This window comes from Oncorhynchus masou, chromosome 28, assembly GCF_036934945.1.
Source record: "Oncorhynchus masou masou isolate Uvic2021 chromosome 28, UVic_Omas_1.1, whole genome shotgun sequence".
Classification (NCBI taxonomy): Eukaryota; Metazoa; Chordata; class Actinopteri; order Salmoniformes; family Salmonidae; genus Oncorhynchus; species Oncorhynchus masou.
The window spans coordinates 36486765-36495071 of NC_088239.1; the positions used below are offsets into that span (position 1 = coordinate 36486765).

General features: G+C 40.4%; 2 non-coding genes across 2 annotated transcripts; both read right to left on the reverse strand.

Annotated features, from left to right (window-relative positions):
* Positions 1-2084: 2084 nt before the first annotated feature.
* trnas-uga (transfer RNA serine (anticodon UGA)) lies at positions 2085-2166 on the reverse strand. The gene has a single exon. It is a non-coding gene; the product is annotated as a tRNA-Ser (tRNA).
* Positions 2167-2455: 289 nt separating this feature from the next.
* Positions 2456-2538, reverse strand: trnal-cag (transfer RNA leucine (anticodon CAG)). Its single transcript has one exon. It is a non-coding gene; the product is annotated as a tRNA-Leu (tRNA).
* Positions 2539-8307: the final 5769 nt, after the last annotated feature.

The following is an 8307-nucleotide window of genomic DNA, read 5'->3' on the forward strand; positions in this document are numbered from 1 at the left end:
CATGATTTCCTTGCTTTAGCCCAGGCTAGATTACAGTTAATAATACAAGACAGCTCAGAAGAAAACCATGAATTAACCCGCCCTTTAACCCTGAACCTGCGGAATGGGGCATGTTTGTTTACTATTTGGAAAAACCATCAGGAAAGAATTTCCAGGCAGTTTCCACATCAGGGATAAACTCAATCTGCTCCAGTCAAAATAAAACAAATCATGAAAGAAAGCCTGCTCATTAAAACACTTCAAATTTCTCCTACGAATAAAACGTGGAATTGTTTTAGGAACCTTAGTATTTCTAACAGCAACAACAGCAAAATGGTCACTTAAATTATTACAAAAAACACCAACCGCAGAATATTTATGTGGAACATTTGTCAATATCAAATAAATCAGGGTAGATTGATCTGGGCATTTAAGATTTGGGCGAGTGGGTGAGTTAATCAACTGGGTAAGATTACAAAACATTTTATAGAATTACAAAACATTTTTTCATCATCAGACAACGGCTTTAATACAATAGCATGAAATGTTCCCCACATTCATTTGTTATTAAGTACAGCTGTTTTATTACTTTCTTTGATCTTTTCTCAGCTCCAGAAGGTTTGCATTTGAGAGTGTTTATTATGAATTGTTATTTCACTGTGTGAAGTTGTTATTTCATTAGTTACTATTACTGCTTAGCAGCATGACTCCTGATAGGCACTAAACAACTGTTAGAAGTGGGATTTGAACCCACACCTCCATGGAAGACTGCGACTTGATTGCAGCGCCTTAGACCTCTCAGCCATCCTGACTACAGCTCAGTTACTAGGTATCGGGTTAAAGAGTATGGGGTAAAAGTAGAAATAGGCACAGCCTTCAAAAATCACCACAGAGACCCCAGTAAATGTATGCACGATACTGACTTGCACTTTCAATAGTCATTTGTTTTTATTAATTAAAAACTCCAGTCATTGATTTAACCTCAATATGGCCTTCAATGGGAAAAGAGTAGTACTTCTTCATTGAATGAGCGCTAAACTGGCCTCAGATTATGGCCATTCTGATATAATTGATAACATTCCTCAGATAAGACCGAAAAAGTGTCTGGAAATATCAGCAACCATCAGGGTAAGAGTGACAACAGGTCCACATTGGGGAAATCTTAACAAATGGCTTAATGGGTATTTTCAACGCAATCGTGTTATTATTTATTTTTAGGTTTTAACAAGGCAGCTCACCTGTGACCTGTGGCTTGACATTAGATGCGGCGACTTCAATTACCCTGCAGACTATATTTTTGTTTTTCCCGCCAATACAATCCACTGACAACGACCGACAAGTTGTGTGTTCCGAGATGCTTTTTGTTATTTGCCTGTTTGTGGCCCGCCTGTGAAATTGCGCGATTCTTGCAATTTTCTTTCAGCCTCTCATCAACTAGCTGTTTTTCCAGAATATTAAAAATACGATAGTTATTCACTACTCATATTAACTAGTTGTCATTCACATTACCTGAAGTCATTTATTTTTTGGATTTTACAAAGATGAAAAGTTGTCAGGAGTGGGTTTCAAACTATGCCTATAGGGGAGTCTGCGACCTGAATGTCTTAATGGTTATTTTCAATGCAATCGTGTTTTTCTTTTTCTTTTAGGGTTTAACAAGGTTTCTCACCTATGACCTGTGGCTTGACTTTAGATGTGGCCAGTTCAATTACCCTGCAGACTTTAAGAGTGTCTTCAGAATATGGCCATTTTGACATGAATTTAAAAATGCCTCAGATAGGACCAAAAAAGTGCCTGGAGCTATCTGTCAGGGTAAGAGTGACAACAGGTTTCCACATGTCAACATGGGGGAAATCTTAGCAAATGGATTAATGGTTATTCATGAGAATCTTGTTGTTGTATTGTTGAGTGTATCATGGGATCTCACCTGAAATCTGTGGCTTGACTACAAACCTGTAACCTATGCTACTGTGGCCTATAGAGCTAGAAGGATGGATAACCAGGTGTGTTAAAGGTGTGAGGTGGGATAGATGGCCTGCAGTCCTATCCCAAATGGACAACTAATGGTCTCGAAATCCCCGGAGGGGTCAAGAAAATGCATTTTTCGTTGTCGGCAGGATTCGAACCTGCGCAGGAAGATCCTAATGGATTTCAAGTCCATCGCCTTAACCACTCGGCCACGACAACAGGCTTGTTAGGAGTGAAAGGGCCACCAGGCATAGCCTACAGAAAGTGATAATTTTACAACTGAAAGAAAATGCAGTAACTCATTATAATGCAATAACATGAAATGTTCCCCTCATTCATTTGTTATTAAGTACAGCTGTTTTCTTATTTTCCTTGATCTTTGCTCAGCTCCAGAAGGTTTGCATTTGAGAGTGTTTATTATAAATTATTATTTCACTGTGTGAAGTTGTTATTTCATCATCTTATTATTACTGCTAAGCAGCATGACTCCTGAGAGGCACTAAACAACTGTCAGAAGTGGGATTTGAACCCACGCCTCCATGGGAGACTGCGACCTGAACGCAGCGCCTTAGACCGCTCGGCCATCCTGACTACAGCACAGTACCTGGGTATCGGGTTAAAGAGTATGGGGTAAAAGTAGAAATAGGCACAGCCTTCTAAAATCACCACAGAGACCAGTAAATTTATGCACGATACCGACTTGCACTTTCAATAGTCATTTGTTTTTATCAATGAAAAACTCCAGTCATTGATTTAACTTCAATATGGCCTTCAATGGAAAAGAGTAGTAAATCATCATTGAATGAACGCTAAACTGGCCTCAGAATATGGCCATTCTGATATAAATGATAAAATTCCTCAGATAAGACCGAAAAAGTGTCTGGAAATATCAGCAACCATCAGGGTAAGAGTGACAACAGGTCCACATGGGGGAAATCTTAACAAATGGCTTAATGGGTATTTTTAACGCAATCGTGTTATTATTTATTTTTTGGGTTTAACAAGGCAGCTCACCTGTGACTTGACATTAGATGCGGCGACTTCGATTATCCCTGCAGACATATTTTTGTTCTTCCCGCCAGTACAATCCACTGACATTTCTTCCATGATTTTGCGTTGAGATGCTTTTTGTTATGCCTATCTAATTGGTGAAAATGGGGTTTCAGATTCTTCTGTTAGCCTCTCATCAACTAGCTGTTTTTGAGAGTTTGTTAAAAATTGTAGTTATTCACCACTCATATACTGGCCTGAGTGAGCACTTCCTGTTTGGAAAGTGAGACAGGTGTTGGTGATTAAGTCGTGAGTGAGTGTTTGTTTGCATTTGAACAGAGTTTAAGTTTGTGTTCGTTTTTCACCCCTTTGCAGTGGTTTGCTGCTTGATGGGAGGGGAGAGTTTTTGGGTCTAATTTTTGTTTACTATGACGGACAACATGGCAATGACTAACGGAATGGACAAGGACAAAGAAAATGCTCACGGAAGAAACATGGAGATGAAGGAGGACTGAAAAATGGCAAAGAATTTACGGTGGCAGTGGAGTTGATGGGAGAAGATAAAGTTACAAAGATGGAGATACTACGTTCGATTAAAGAGGTGTGTGGGGAGGTGGTGGGATGTAGAATGAAAGGAGAAAGCAAGTTGAAATTACAATGCGAAATGGAAAAGGAAAGGATTGTTTAATGGATGGTTTAATGATAAAAGACACAAGGATCATGGCGAGATATGATTGCAACCGAGCTGCAGTTCGTATCTTTCATGAATCTTCCCGTATACATCAAAGACAGAGTTATACTGGATAAGCTGAGTAGCTGGGGTGTAACTGCTGTCTCAGAAATAAGGAGGATAGTTTGGCCAGGTATGGAGATAGTGGACGGGACAAGATTTTGTAAGGTAAAATTCACTGAAACAGTATAATCATTGCCATATTCGACAAAATTTGAGACACTGGAGGGAGGAGAGTATTTTAGAGTAATACATGATAAGCAGGTCAGGGTTTGTCGACTGTGTATCCAGCCTGGGCTCATATTCAAAGACTGCCCTGTTGACCTCTTTTGTCAACAAGGGGTGCTTTCTTTGCAGCTTAATCATAGCATCACTGCATTGCATAAAACTCTTTGTCCGTTTATTCATGAAAATCTGAAAAGAAATGCTTTGAAATAAGTAAGCAAGCTTTGTTTGTATTTCAACAATGATCTGTGCTACAAAGTGATGGCTACAGTATATGCAATTTCTTCCACCATAGTGACAAAAGATGCTTATCTAAGAGTGATTGATAGCTAACATCTGTTAATCAGATTCACTTTGACAACATTTTATGTAAAACCAAGAGATACCATTCAATAAAAGCACTTCCTGTTTGGAAAGTGAGACAGGTGTTGGATGATTTTCAATGAGTGAGTGTTTGTTTGCATTTGAACAAGTTTAAGTTTGTTCAGTTTTTCCCCCTTTGCAGTTTTGCTGCTTGGGAGAAAGCTCTGTTTTGTTCATCATTTTTGTTTACTAAGAAAAAAACGGAAAATTCATGTCAATGACTAACGGAATGGACAAGGACAAAGAAAATGCATCAACAGAAGAAACATGGAGATGAAGGAGGACTGAAAAATGGCAAAGTGTTTTACGGTAGTGGAGTTGATGGGAGAAGATAAAGTTACAAAGATGGAGATACTACGTTCGATTAAAGATGGTGTGGGGAGGTGGTGGGATGTAGAATGAAAGGAGAAAGCAAGTACGAAATTACAATGCGTAAATGGAAAAGGAAAGGATTGTTTAATGGATGGTTTAATGATAAAAGACACAAGGATCAATGCGAGAGATATGTTTGCAAATGAGCTAGTGTATCTTTCATGAATCTTCCGTATACATCAAAGACAGAGTTATACTGGATAAGCTGAGTCAAAATCTGGGTGTAACTGCTGTCTCAGAAATAAGGAGGATAGTTTGGCCAGGTATGGAGATAGTGGACGGGACAAGATTTTGCAGGTAAAATTCAGAGTATAATCATTGCCAATTCGACAAAATTTCAATTATATGCATAGTCGACAAATTTGTGACAAAATACCATTTTAAAACAGGAGGGTTTTTTTATCCAAAGCCTGGGCACATAGTCAAAGACTGCCCTGAGTTTAAATGTTTCAAGTGTGGTAAACAGGGTCATTATGCCAGGGAATGTGTTGGAGGGAAGGAAAGGTATTTTTGTGGTGGATGCCGAAAGAGACTAGAGGAGTGCAACTGTGGAGAGGTTTTGGCTGAAGAGGGGAGTCAGGAACTTTTCGAGGAAGCAGTTGTACCACCGCAAGAAGGAGAAGAAGATGGAGGAGAGGACGTGGTGGAGGGTGGAGAGACGGAGAAAAGAAGAGGGGAGAAGATGGAACAGAAGACGAATGAAATAGGGAGCAGTATGGATTCAGAAATAAGAAGAGGGAGTTTTCAGGAGGAGGGGGGAGTGGGCTGGGTGGAGGCACTGGGGACTCACAGGTTTTGGGGGGGCCTCGGGCTATGTGGGTGCCTCGGAAGGAGGTGAAGTGGAGGGGAGTGGGACGCTGACAACGATACAGGAGACGCAAATGGATACAGGAGCACAACAGGCACAGGAAAGAAGATTTTGAGTTTTGGATGAGATGGATTTAGAGTCAATTTCAGATTCAGAAGACATGGAAAAGATTGATAGAACAAGGAGAGACTACAGGAAGAGGAAAGCATCGGTGGAGGTGAAAAAGGACGGAAAAGGAAGAAGAAACAGGTGGAGGATAATGAGAAAATATTTATTTTATTATTTATTGGAATGGTTCAATTTATGTCAATCAATGCGAATGGTTTAAGAACAATGGAAAACTTCTGATATTGGTTTAAGAACAATGAAGAATTCTGATATTTTATGCCTTCAAGAAACACATTGGGACAAGTGGTAGATAATGTGAAACATATGTATAATGATAATAATGGGAAGATTTTAATTTTAGATTTTGAAAATATTTTTTATTTATTATTTTTTATTTCACCTTTATTTAACCAGCTAGGCTAGTTGAGAACAAGTTCTCATTTGCAACTGCGACCTGGCCAAGATAAAGCATAGCAGTGTGAACAGACAACACAGAGTTACACATGGAGTAAACAATAAACAAGTCAATAACACAGTAGAAAAAAAGAGAGTCTATATACATTGTGTGCAAAAGGCATGAGGAGGTAGGCAAATAATTACAAGTTTGCAGATTAACACTGGAGTGATAAATGATCAGATGGTCATATACAGGTAGAGATATTGGTGTGCAAAAGAGCAGAAAAGTAAATAAATATAAACAGTATGGGGATGAGGTAGGTAAAATTGGGTGGGCTATTTACCGATACGATTATGTACAGCTGCAGCGATCGGTTAGCTGCTCAGATAGCAGATGTTTGAAGTTGTTGTGGGAGATAAAAGTCTCCAACTTCAGCGATTTTTGCAATTCGTTCCAGTCACAGGCAGCAGAGAACTGGAACGAAAGGCGGCCAAATGAGGTGTTGGCTTTAGGGATGATCAGTGAGATACACCTGCTGGAGCGTGCTACGGGTGGGTGTTGCCATCGTGACCAGTGAACTGAGATAAGGCGGAGCTTTACCTTGCATGGACTTGTAGATGACCTGGAACCAGTGGGTCTGGCGACGAATATGTAGCGAGGGCCAGCCGAATAGAGCATACAAGTCGCAGTGGTGGGTGGTATAAGGTGCTTTAGTGACAAAATGGATGGCACTGTGATAAACTGCATCCAGTTTGCTGAGTAGAGTGTTGGAAGCTATTTTGTAGATGACGTTGCCGAAGTCGAGGATCGGTAGGGTAGTCAGTTTTACTAGGGTAAGTTTGGCGGCTTGAGTGAGTATTGTTTTTAGAATTATAAATATTTATGCACCTGATACTGAAATAGAGCGCAAAGATTTTTTTTTAGAATTAGGAAAATGGTGTGAGGGAAACTGTACTGTAGTTGAGGATTTCAATGTTAAAATTGATATGAAAAGAGGAGTTATTTTTAGAAGTGATGTATCTAGGAGGGTTTTAATTCTGTGGCACCCTTGACGATACACACGCATGTGACTGACAATTTTGACACTCAAATTGTACCTCCTGGCCAATACGGGGATCGAACACACGACCTTGGCGTTATTATGACCACACTCTAACCAACTGAGCTAACCGGACACTGGCTAAGGGGCACAATTGTTGAGATGCACCGAGCCTCTGCAAGTGCTGGCTCGTAAAATAACAAGGACACCAACAGCATAGCCTGACAAGACTGGACCCTCTTGGTTGCTCCTTGTGGCATACCCAAATGGTTAGGGAATTAGATCAAATGGTTGAGTGCTTGCTTAGCATGCGAGAGGTAGTGGGATCGATTCCCGCATTCTCCAATTACACAATTGTTTGTGTTTCCATGAAAGGTCCAGTTCACAATTCATGCAGACTTGTCTTACAACAACCTACTGTCATGGAACAATGACAAGCAACTTTCATGTAACACTGATGTCACAATGTCAGATGAAAAAGAAAGACATTACTTACTTTCAGAGGAGCAGCGTTGCACACACCATTGAGGCCCACAATCAAAGCTGTGGGCAGTTTCATTGAAGCCAAAGCAGAGCAAAAAGAAGGAACAACAACTAATGCCGACAAACCAGGGGCCTTAAATTATTCCGTCTTCCTCTCTCCAAACTGAGATATGTCTGCAATTAGCTGAACTTATATCTGTGGCACTCTTGACGAAACACATGCGAGTCACAATTTGACACTTAATATGTACCTCATGGCCAATCTGGGGATCAAACCCATCACCTTGGAGTTAATAGCACAACTCTCTAACCAACTGAGCTAACCAGCCACTGAATATGGAGCATAGTTTCTGAGATTCACCGAGCCTCTGCAAGTGCTGGCTCGTAAACTAACAAGTCCACCAACAGCATAGCCTGACAAGACTGTACACTCTTGGTTGCTCCTTGTAGCCAATATTACCAGCTGGGGAATTAGCTCAAATGGTAGAGTGCTTGCTTAGCATGAGAGAGGTAGTGGGATCGATGCCCGCATTCTCCAAAAACACATTTGTTTTGTGGATCCAAGAATGCTCCAGTTCACACTTCATGCAGCATTGTCTTACAACAACCTACTGTCATGTAACAATGACGAGCAACTTTCATGTAAAACTGATGTCACAATATCAGATGAAAAAGAAAGACATAACTTACTTTCAGAGGAGCAACGAAGCACACACGATTGAGGCCCACAAACAAAGCTGTGGGCATTTTTCTTGAAGCCAGAGCAAAGCATGAAAAAAGAACAACAACTAATGCCGAAACCTAGGATCAGAACACGGACCTTTAGATCTTCAGTCTAACGCTCT